Here is a 12,952-nt window from a genome sequence, read left to right as displayed (position 1 = left end):
GATCAATCTCTGACCTACGTCTCTCTCCACTCCTGTTATCTCTACATCCCACTCCCGTCTCCAAGACTTCACACGTGCTGCTCCTGTCCTCTGGAGCTCTCTACCCTGCTCCATAAGACTGTCTCCAACCTTGTATAGCTTCAGACGCTCCTTGAAAACCGACCTATTCAGAGAGGCTTACTATGTCTCCTACATCACTCATCCGAACCAAACTAATACATGAACTGCCTGACTCACTGCTGCAACTACTACCGATGTGACAAGCTACCCCAACCTTACGTCTCTGCACCCTAAACCTGTAGACTGTGAGCTCTCCGGAGCAGGGCCCTCTTCCTCCTGTACTAGATTTGTTTAGTTTTGTTATGTTTTGTATTTTATCACAAATCCTTGTCATTGTATACCCCTGTCACTGTACCCAGCGCTGCAGAATTTTGCAGCGCTATACAAATAAATGATAATAATAATAATTACAGATTTTCAGGATGTCAGACGTTACATTCAGTTGCTCAGTAATTGTAGTCAGTTAACCAGCTCTCATGCGGATTCTCTAAATATGGCTTGTATGTGAGGCCTGAAGCCTGGAGATGGTAAACTGGGACTTAGAGGGTACAGGGCAGAGGGAACGGTGAGGCAAAGGTAGCAAACTGATTAAGAAGCTGAAAAGTTAAATTGGAAAATTGAGAGGCCAAGGACATATTTACTTATACCATGATTTATCAACTTTAGTCCTCAAAACACAATTTCTGTTTTTTGAACAGACTGCCTGGGACATTAGCGGATATGGGCCATGCTTTTAACCTCTTTATTGTCAGCTCATGCTAACAGGTACAGAATTAACTCATACTCTGCCAGTACCACCAAGGTTTTTTAAGCTATCATTAGTTTTTTATAATGCTCTCATCTGTATCAGTTTGAGAAGCAGACAATTGCATTTACTTTAAGGGACATGGGGATCAACATTTAACTTCAATGGTTTATATGTAACTTTAGAAAAAAAAACTAATTGTTGTACTTCTGTTATTAAAGTTTCTGCTTACTCTTTGATATCTTTGTTGAACCTTTGTCTCTTTTCATGAGAGCAAACTGAGATAGGCTTAGGAGCATGCATATATCATAATCATGCTCAAACGTGTGCAAGCTCATGCGCTTACCTCTGTATGTCCTTATGGAAAAGAGCTAAGTCTCAACAAATTATACTAAGAGAAATAGATACTTTTAATAAAACAATTAGCAAAGATTTTTTTTTATTTGTCAAAGTTTTGTTGAGAAATTCAAAAAATAAAAATACAAAAAAGTATCAAAAAATTGACACAACAACACAAAACAGCATACTCTCCCCAAAAAAATCAAAATATCTCCACATGATAGCAATAAAACCCATTGTAACATTTCTAAATGCAAAAGAGGCCCCATTACATATGCGGCGTAGCCAGTTTTTACACGATTTTGGTATTACATATATGGCGTAGCATACAAGTTACGCTTGTGTCTTTCTTGCGAAGGATATACCTGCTGCTGCTGTGGAGGATATACTTGCTGCTGCTGTGGATGATATACCTACTGCTGGTGTGGAGGATATACCTGCTGCTGCTGGTGTGGAGGATATACCTGCTGCTGCTGGTGTGGAGGATATACCTGCTGCTGCTGGTGTGGAGGAAATACCTGCTGCTGGTGTGGAGGAAATACCTGCTGCTGGTGTGGAGGAAATACCTGCTGCTGGTGTGGAGGATATACCTGCTGCTGGTGTGGAGGATATACCTGCTGCTGGTGTGTGTGGAGGATATACCTGCTGCTGGTGTGTGTGGAGGATATACCTGCTGCTGGTGTGTGTGGAGGATATACCTGCTGCTGGTGTGTGTGGAGGATATACCTGCTGCTGGTGTGGAGGATATACCTGCTGCTGGTGTGGAGGATATACCTGCTGCTGGTGTGGATGATATACCTGCTGCTGGTGTGGAGGATATACCTGCTGCTGGTGTGGAGGATATACCTGCTGCTGCTGTGGAGGATATACCTGCTGCTGGTGTGTGTGGAGGATATACCTGCTGCTGGTGTGTGTGGAGGATATACCTGCTGCTGGTGTGGAGGATATACCTGCTGCTGGTGTGGAGGATATACCTGCTGTTGCTGCTGTGGAGGATATACCTGCTGTTGCTGCTGTGGAGGATATACCTGCTGTTGCTGCTGTGGAGGATATACCTGCTGTTGCTGGTGTGGAGGATATACCTGCTGCTGGTGTGGAGGATATACCTGCTGCTGGTGTGGAGGATATACCTGCTGCTGGTGTGGAGGATATACCTGCTGCTGGTGTGGAGGATATACCTGCTGCTGGTGTGGAGGATATACCTGCTGCTGGTGTGGAGGATATACTTGCTGCTGGTGTGGAGGATATACCTGCTGCTGCTGTGGAGGATATACCTACTGCTGCTGTGGAGGATATACCTGCTGCTGCTTTGGATGCTCTCCCTGCCACTCCTCTCCTCTCATCGGTACCTCTCCCTGCCATCCTCACACTACACACACTCCCACTCACTCCCAGTTCAGTCACACACAATCACAACCAAACACTCAGTCTATCACACTGTAAAACTAAACAAAAATATGTGAGGTGTTAGAAAGAAAAAAATGTGTGGTGTATTTGTATATGTATGTATGCAAAATGTGTGCAATATGTCAGAATATGTGTAAGTGTACAAGCCTACTCAATCCACCAATGCGACCTAACTATTCTGTTTGCGTCTCTCTCTCTACTCTCACTAATCCTCCACTCCTGGGCAGTGTTCTGTAGCTTAACGAACAATCCAAACACACTGAAGAAAATGGCGGCTGCGCATGGTTTTATATATGAATTTATAAGGCGTAATTACGTGTTGCATTTTTAGTTTAATTCCAGCTTCGTTTTTCGTTGTTATCCTCATTTGCAAAAAAACCTACTCTTTATTGACACTTTCCGCAGACATAATACTGGCGTGTATTTGCGCACATTTTTGAAGATCCCAAGTTTGTCCTACTTACGCCAGTCTAGCATCTAACGGCGCCGTATATGTAATAGCCCATTGTGTGAGGTAAAATTACGGGCAGCGTGGGTTTCAGCGCTTGCGCCGAAGCCTGCGCCGTATATGTGATCGCGCCTAAAGAGTTTGTCATTTTCTCCAGAACAAACTAATACCCTCTGTCTAAATAATGAAAGTCTTTATTAAAGGGACATGGAACCCAAAATGTTTCTCAATTAAAGGGACATGGAACCCAAAATGTTTCTTTTGTGATTCACAGTGCATACAATTTAAACCACTTTCCAATTTACTTCTAATTATTTAATATGTGTCATTGTTGAATAGCATACCTAGGTAGGCTCAGGAGATGGGAGCTAGCTGCTGATTGATAGCTGCACAAATATACCTCTTGTCATTGGTTTACTGATGTGTTCAGCTAGCTCCCAATAAAATATACCAAAAGAATATAGATAGAAGTAAATTATGAAGTTGTTTAAAATTATATGCTCTATTTGAATTTTAAAAAATGAAAAAATGTTGGTTTCATGTCCCTTTAATGCAGAAGGGGAGATATTATGCAACACATTGTTTTCATGTTGTTAGATATTTATGTATGTTTTAAAGATATTAAAGGAGATGAATCAAAGGGACATACAAATCAAAAGTAAACTCTCATGGTTTAGACAGAGCATGTAAATTTACTTCTGTTATCAAACTGACTTTACTTTCTTTATATCCTTTGTTGAAAAGCATACCTTAGTAGTCTAAGGAGCAGCAATTCACTAATGGGATTTAGCTGGGGTTTGGTTGCTGCACACATATGGCTCTTGTCATTGGCTCACCAGATGGGTGCAGATTTGTATTGCAAGCTGACATGTCTGGAGAAGAGAGGGAGAAATGTCACAGAGGTTAGTGAAGACCAGGTCAATAGAGTTTCCTTCACAGTGGGTTGGAGATGCGTCCACTGGGACAGGTCAAAAAAGGTAGTAAGAGATAGAAGTTTAGAGGCCGCAGGCATTTTAGGATTGTCAATGGGTGTATTGAAATCCCATAAGATGTGGAAGGGACGTTATAAGAGAGGATATTTGTAAGCCAGGCTTCAAAATGGTCTAAACATTGGGATGCAGGAGGGTGGTAGATTACAGCAACATGAAGAGCTGTAGGGGAGAAGAGGCGGATAGCATGAACTGCAAAAGATGAGAAACAAAGAGATGGGGTGAAGGGACATGGGGGCCGATTTATGAAAGTGCGAGCAGACATGATACGATGTAGCGTATCATATCCAACGCACATCGATAAATGCTGACAGCATATACTGTCTAAATTTATTATTGCACAAGCAGTTCTGGTAAACTTGCGCAATGCTGTCCCCTGTAGATTTGCGGCCGCTAGCAGGGGGTCAGGGGATGTTAATCAACCCGATCGTATAGGATTGAGCGGATTGATGTCCGCAGGCTCAGAGCAGGCGGACAAGTTAGGGAGCAGCAATAACTGCTGTTTCTGGTAAACCTCAAGGCTCGCGCAGAAACAGGGGCATCAAGCTCCATTCAGAGCTTGCTTATTCGTCCCCATGGTCTTAATTAACAGATATCACAAATTACTGCTAAAAAAACACCTTAGCAAGAAACAACAAACTATAAAAGGTATCTCTTAAACATACCAAGCATTAAAGCTATTGGGAAGATAAACATGCTATACATAGCGGTACTGTATGCGTCACATGATGCCTATAGCTTATATTATTCTTGTCTAACTCAATTCTTGTCTAACTCAAGCACTTTGAAAATGTTAAAAAAACTTTCCAATTTACTTTCATTATTAAATTGTGCACAGTGTTTTCTGGTGTATCAACTTTAACTAAGCATGAACAGTATAAGAGCGCAGTATAAACATATATGAGTCTGTGATTAGCCAATGGCTGTAACATGAGGGGACAATGAAAGCAAAAGCAACTTTGCAATTTGTCAAAATAATTTACTATTCATCTGAAGCAAAAGTAAATTCTATTACATTGTCTTTTTATTATGTATCTGTTGCTTATACATTTAATGGTTCTTTAAGTGGAAGTTTTATACTTTCTGTTTCCTTTGCGTTTAGATATATACTATTTCCTTATATTGCCAACAGTGTGGTTACTATTTTTTAAAAACATTTTTAAAGAAAGGAAAAAAACTTTTTGTATAATTGGACATCATTTTAGTTTTTGGTTTTATGTGTCTTTTAAAGGGACACTGAACCCAAATTTTTTCTTTCGTGGTTCAGATAGAACATGCAATTTTAAGCAAGGTTTCTAATTGACTCCTATTATCAAGGCAAAGCACTTTTTTATTGGTGGGTGAGTTTATCCACCAATCAGCAAGAACAACCCAGGTTGTTCACCAAAATTGGCCGGCATCTAAACTTACATTCTTGCTTTTCAAATAAAGATGCCAAGAGAATGAAGAAAATTTGATAATAGGAGTAAATTAGAAAGTTGCTTAAAATTGCATGTTTTATCTGAATCACAAAAGAAAAAAATGGGTTCATTTCCTTTAAGGAATACAAGTGATCATGTGATATTCAGGTGTTACAACAATTCCTCATATTAACCCATTATTTGACCATCTGAATCTTTCTTACCTGTATTCATCTTTACTTATCAAAACTGAATATTTAGCAGCTTTAAAGGGACACTGAACCCATTTTTTTTACTTTTGTGATTCAGATAGAGCATGCAATTTTAAGCAACTTTCTAGTTTACTCATATTATCATTTTTTTCTTTGTTCTCTTGCTAGCTTTATTTGAAAAAGAAGTCATCTAAGCTATTTTTTTTGTTTAGTACCCTGGACAGCACTTGTTTATTGGTGGGTGAATTTATCCACCAATCAGCAAGAACAACCCAGTTTGTTCATCAAAAATGGGCCGGCATCTAAACTTACATTCTTGCTTTTCAAATAAAGATACCAAGACAATTAAGAAAATTTGATAATAGGAGTAAATTAGAAAGTTACTTAAAATTGCATGCCCTATCTGAATCACAAAAGAAAAAAAAATTGGATTCAGTGTCCCTTTAAGCTTACAAAACATTTCAAAATAATCAATTACAAATATGTTAACATTTTTTTAGTCCAATCTATATTCCAAACATGTATATATTTTTTTAAAAAAAGTAAATGATTAAATGTATGTTACCTATGTAAAAACATATTATTTTCCAGCAATGGGCACTCTTGAGTTTCCTTATAGTTTTATTTTGCATCCAGGAACTAAACATAACATATTTAAAGTGCTCTGACATAACAATTTGATCACATGACATCTTAGATATATCTTAGTAAAAATAAGAGAATCTTATAGAGTATTTCTCTGCTATCATTAATCTTCTGTGTAATGTTCTCATCTCAATGTTTTTTTTTTAATCTTTTGAAGCTGATAGAATTATTATTGTGCTAACACTTTTCTTGTTCACACAGGATCAGATCTGGTTTTCATGACTGAGTGTTGGAGACTCTTCCTGTGCAGGGAGTTTGAGAGCAGCAGGTGTGAGAATGAAGCAGAGGAAAATGATCAGCAGGTTGTGGTGTCTGATGTTATACAGCTTGTTCCTGATGATCTGTCTGACGTGGATATCACAACAGGTGAGACAATGATGCCACACTCAGCTGCTTCCTTTAGTCGCATTATTATTATTATTATTAAACTAAAATGTTTTCTAAATCATTGGAATTCTCACTAACCTAAAGTTTTTGTCATTTTCCAAAGATGTGCAGAGCTTCCTGTGATTTGTGGTTGATCATTAATACATTAAAGGGACACTAAACACAATTTTATTTTATTTAATGATTCAGATAGAGCGTGTAATTTTAAGCAACTTTCACATTTACTCCTATCTTTATTTAAAAAGCAGGAATGTAAAGCTTTGGAGCCAGGCCATTTTAGGTTTAGCACCCTGTATAGCGCTTGCTTATTGGTGGCTACATTTAGTCACCAATAAGCAAGCATAACCCAGGTTCTGAGCCAAAAATGGTCCGGCTCCTAAGCTTAACATTCCTGCTTTTTAAATAAAAAATAACAAGAGAACGAAGAAAAATTAATAATAGGAGTAAATTAGAAAGTTGTTTAAAATTACACGCTCTATCTTAACCATGAAAGAAAAAAAAAATGGGTTTAGTATCCCTTTAATACATCCAGCTTCCATAGTAGATTATTGATCTTTTGATGTTTACCAGACATTCTAAAACATTTTTGTTTTGTCTTTAAATCTCATCTTGCCCAGCATTTGAACCTGCATACCCTCTGTTCCTTGTTTGTGCTGTTTTATTTTGATTTATCCAGTTATTCCCAAGTAAAAACATAAAGGTTACCATAAACAAGGATTAAAGTAAATGTCTACACCACACTATAAAAAAAGATCATTTTCTGCAATTAGTAGTTCTGACAACTACAGGTGTGTAAGGTAGAGACGTGCCGTTTTGTTTTTTGCAGACTCTGGTGAATATATACTATTATATATATATACTGCTCTTCCCAGCAAGTACATTGTGCTCATAAGTTGGGAGGGCGATGATTTTACATCTGTTATAACAGGAAGGTTCTGCTTCAGTTTAGACTGAAATTAAACACATTTCAGCTTCAGTTCCTGATCTGTGTGGCTTAAATGTTGGGCTAATTTTATATGTCACATTGTTTATAATTTGTTGCAATTCTACTTTTTAATGCAAAAGTGTAAATTGTTTAGCAAAACCAGAATTACTTCAATAGATCACATCTCAACTTTACTTTCTTTTTTTGTAGTGTAATTACTGTTATATTTAAATATCCTTCCAGTATAATACACATTACGTGAATTAATATGTATTTATTTGTTTACAATATCTTAATATTATATGCACAGATTTACAAAACTCCAGATGCTGTGCCCTATACTCCTATACGAATGATAATATCTGACGCCCACTTATTTCTCCTGCAAGAAATATAGTTTTCCTATTCTCCCTCACAATGTTTATGTTTTTGAATTGTTTTTTTTACTGCATATCAACAAATGGTTTTCTCATTTTTCACCCACTTAATGGGACTCTCATGTAACCAAACAAGAAGGTACGAGAAAGAGAGAGCAGAGACTATAGAAATATAAAATGAGAATGTTGTCATTTCTCAGCTATGTAAGAGTTGAGGTCTGTTTGACTTAAAACCCATTGAGTACCATTTGCATTGTCATTTTCTGGATATACCTCAATAAAGCATTTATTTATATGCACAGGAAGTATAAATGATAGATTTATGAAGCTATGAGAGAGGGGGAGTTTAAATATAGTGTAAGTACAGAGCAAATGAAGGAAACTGTACAGAAAAAAATGGGATGGTGTTTGAAAACAATTTTAAACAATTTTCCAAATTAGTTTTATTATAAAATGTTCTTAGATTGGTATTTTTGTTGAAGAACCTACCTAGGTAGACTGAGGAGAAGCAATGCATTACTTGGAGTTAGCTGGTGATTGGTTGCTGCACATATATGCCTCTTTTCATTAGTTTACTAAATGTGCTCAGCTAGCTCCCAGCTGTTATTAAACGTACAGTGTACTGTTAAATAGTTTTTCCTTTCATTTGTTTACAATGACTTATACCTGCTTCAGACTATAAAATATATAGCAAATTGCTCCTTTGGGTATTTTTTCATTTATGCAATAGCTGTTAAATGAAACCACAACCCATTAAAATGGGCTGAGTTTGCAGGGAGAGCAGACTTCATTAGCTTATCTCTCTATATTCTCTCTATATACTTCTATATACACAGTGAAACCAATACTTAGAGCTGCATTTACCAATTTGCTGTTTCTTAACCATGCCTGACTGGGGTGATTGACAGCCCTTGCTTAAGCGCAAATGGACACGCAAAAGTAGAGGGAGGCATTTCACGAGCAGGTGCTCATGCAATTATAAATGTGGGCAGTGTGACATTGCCTGATACCTGTGATCACGGGTGAACAGGTTCGCAAATTGGGAACCTGTTTGTCTGAAGGATAATAAATGGAGCTCATAGAGAGAACAATGTAAATTAACATTTTATTACCTCTGGACATTTTAAGCAAAGATGGGGATACAACAGACAAAATCAGCTATTTCAAATGGCAAAAGGCATAGGAGCTATCTGAAAAAAAAAAATACACTGCAGCGGGTAAAATGGATCATTGGGAACACCTTAAATGAGACAAAAATCACAGTACACTGTGCCTTTAAGGATGCTCTTCAATAAAGGATACAAAGCAAATTTAATCATAGAAGTGCATTGGAAAGTTGTTGTAACTTGCATTTGAATAAAACTTTAATTGTTACTTTACTGTCCATTTTATGCATATATATTTTGTGAAATTATCTTCCTATATATATATATATGCATTTATACTTCTGAGAATGCATGTTTAAAATACACTGTTATATTGCAATGATTTTCATATCTACGTGATTTGTAACTCTTGGTCATATAGGATTCAGTTCTTGTTGTCAATGCGAGGCGTTTTCTTTGTATATCACATTTCTAACCTAGGGCTTGTAAAATCGTCTAGAAATGTAAGCAGGCGATGAACTGTATTGCTGAATATTAAGAATATAATATGTATGTTACTTTGCTCCTGGGCATGTCACACATTTACATGATGTCAAACAGATACTAATTTAGCCAAAGCTTCACTTTATTTTGGTGAATGTGTCCCTTGAAAGTAAAGCAGATCTACTGGTTTGAACAGTGACCTTTTGGATGTTTTATTAGTAAACATTCACTTAACATTGAACTTTGTACATACAAGTGACATGTTGAAACAGCCAGTGGTCTATGCCATTGCTTTTACTTTTACTGAATAAAGATATTCAAATGGTAAAACTCTTTCTTTCTTGCTTTATACGAATTTGAATGTCTGAGCCAGATATCCTGTACCAAAATAGACACATGACATTATCACACAAACGTGTTGGTTTATTTCCAGTCCCTCTCTTTCCTTGTTTATAGCTTCTATTTATAATTTAGCAATGATGATGATGATGATGATGATGATGATGATGATGATTATTATTATTTGTTTTTTAAAAATACAAAATAAGTCAAATTTATCCTAGAGTGCAATTATTTCATTCGACAATTTGTGTTCTGCACTCTCCTACTAGTGAAGTTGGAACTCGCGAAGAAGCAATTTGGTGCATAGGTAGATGCTCATTAAGTGGTAAAAGGCACTTTTTACATAAAAGTAACACCATAGGGGTAATTATAATTACAAGTTATGGTTAATATTAAGGTTAGCAGCTTATGGGTAATATAAAAAACATAATGTACTTAAAATTAGTCAAAACAAATCAAATGTTTTCAATATTTAGTAAATCATGCAGCTTTAGTGTAAACTTTCTCAATTTAAGACACCACTCTGAGCAATAATTGGTTCATGACACTCAAGACTGATGCTGTGACCCCTAGGCAGGAACTGTTGATTTAGAAGAATACGCATTCTAATGGTTCTTTGATTTCTGCTTCTTTATGGTTGTTCTGTGTGCTTCGTATAGACGCATTATTGCAGTCTGTCATTGAAGAGGAAGACATAATAATCCAATATCTTTGCAGATGAAACTGGACATATTTATGTTAAACTTCATGATGGTTGGTCTGTTAATTTATTAAAGGTTTTCTTTCCAATGTGGTTGGCTTCTTATATCACAAAATATTACCGATATATTAATATAGAAAATGGTAAATAATACGTTTATTTACAAATATATTTCAATCAGTAAGTGGATAAAAAGTTAAGACTACACTTTGCCGCATTGGTGACAGAACATCATTCTGAACAGGTGCACATTTCAAAATTGAAATAAATATCTAGTAAAGTAGAAGTCTTCATTTAGAGTCATAGGACTTAAAGGGGCATGAAACCCAAAATGTTTCTTTCACGATTCAGATAGAGAATACAATTTTAAACAACTTTCCATTTTACATCTATTATTTAATTTGCTTCCTTCTCTTGGTATCCTTTGCTGAAAGGTTTATCTTGGCAAGCTCAGGGTAGCAGAGAACCTAGGTTCTAGCTGCTGATTGGTGGTTGCATATATATTGATTGTGATTGGCTCACTCATGTGTTCAGTTAGAAACCATTAGTGCATTGCTGCACCTTCAACAAATCATACCAAGATAATTAAACAAATTAGATAATAGAAGTAAATTAGAAAGTTGTTTAAAATTGTATTATCTATCTGAATCATGAAAGAAAAATTTGTGGGTTTCATGTCCCTTTAAGCGGCTCTCAGAGTTTTAGACTTTAGTCTTTTTTGTGTGTGTGTGTGGGGAGGGGGGGTCTTGTTGATTCTTCAGACAATTCTAAGCTTTCAAAAAAGTTCCATATATGAAACTTGCAACTAAATTATCATCTTCAGATCCAGACCATGCTTATAAAGATTTTTGATATTTGTTCTAGTAAGGCAGTAGTTATCAAACAGGGGGTGTGATGACAATTCTTAATAAAAGCTTATTAAATTATTTATTTATAACAGTACCCATATACTTCAATGTAGAACTACAACAAATCATAAGATAGTCATGAATTTATTCCAGAGTTCAGAGTATTTTTAGAGTTACATTAATGAAGTTGAGGTGCTCAAGATCTATGAACAAGAAATTAGTCATTTCACAGGAATTTCTATGGTTTTCCAATGCAAAACAAATAAATAAAAGCATTTCAGGTATGATCACAATCCTTTAGAAAAACCTATCGAGTAAGTTATCTACAAAAATCACCAAATACATTAAATGTGGTTTTCTGTAGAAACACTATAGACAACTTTTTATAAAGGCTCATGATCAACCATTACATTAATATTATGGTGAGAATAAGAAATAAAGCACCAAAAACATTACTTTCAACAGAAAATCACCATTAAAGGGACAGAAAAATGTTTATTCTTTAAAAAGATAGATAATCCCTTTACTACCCATTCCCCAGTTTTCTATAGCCAGCACAGTTATATTAATACACTTTATACCTCTGTGATTACCTTATATCTAAGCCTATGCAAACTGCCCCCTTATCTCAGTTCTTTTGACAGACTTGCATTTTAGCCAATCAGTGTTTATTCATAAATAGCTCCACGGGAGTGAGCACAATGTTATCTATATTGAACACATCAACTACTGCTGTCTAGCTGTGAAAAATGCACTTGAAGGGTTTAGAAATTAGCATATGAGCCTATCTAGGTGTAGCTTTGAACAAAGAATTCCAAGAGAACACATTTTGATGATAAAATTAAATTGGAAAGTAGTTTAAAATTGAATGCCCTATCTGGATCATGAACGTTTATTTTTGAGTAGACTGGTCCTTTAAAGTCTTTTATGTAAAGAAATAATTTGAAAAGCTTTTCTAAAGGATTGTAAACAAGCTCATAGTTATTTAAAAACAAGGAGAAGAAATTCTTCCAGCTACAAATCCCAGTAAATACATAAATTCTACATATTCTGCTATAAGGTCAAGCAATACAGTTGCCTCTCTGTAATGCTTTTGCTAATGGTTGTATTATAAACTACTGACAGTATATTTCACTATTTTGTGACTCATACACATGGTATATTCTGTTTACTGCAAATTAAGCCATAAGGGTACATGGTAATTAATTAAAGAGACATCATTAAAAAAAACATTTTCCGTTTACACATATATTAATTTTTGCAGGGCAGAATGACATAACCTTGTTTTCTACAGGCATTCTGCTTGTGGGGTTAGAACCAATGGCAGTTCTAGAACTTAATATATGGGGGTGTTAATTGGGGAATAATAAAGGGGGTGAACATAATACCATACCCCCAAACTGTCCCGATTTTCACGGGACAGTCCCGATTTTAGGGGTCTGTCCCCCTGTCCCAGGTTGCTAGCCATCTGTCCCGATTTGCCCCAGGCATTAAAAAAAATAATGTATTTTTTCTTTAAATTCTATTGGGCCTATACTC

This window comes from Bombina bombina, chromosome 3 (assembly GCF_027579735.1).
Source record: "Bombina bombina isolate aBomBom1 chromosome 3, aBomBom1.pri, whole genome shotgun sequence".
NCBI classification, from domain to species: Eukaryota; Metazoa; Chordata; class Amphibia; order Anura; family Bombinatoridae; genus Bombina; species Bombina bombina.
Note: the sequence above shows the minus strand (reverse complement) of the source record.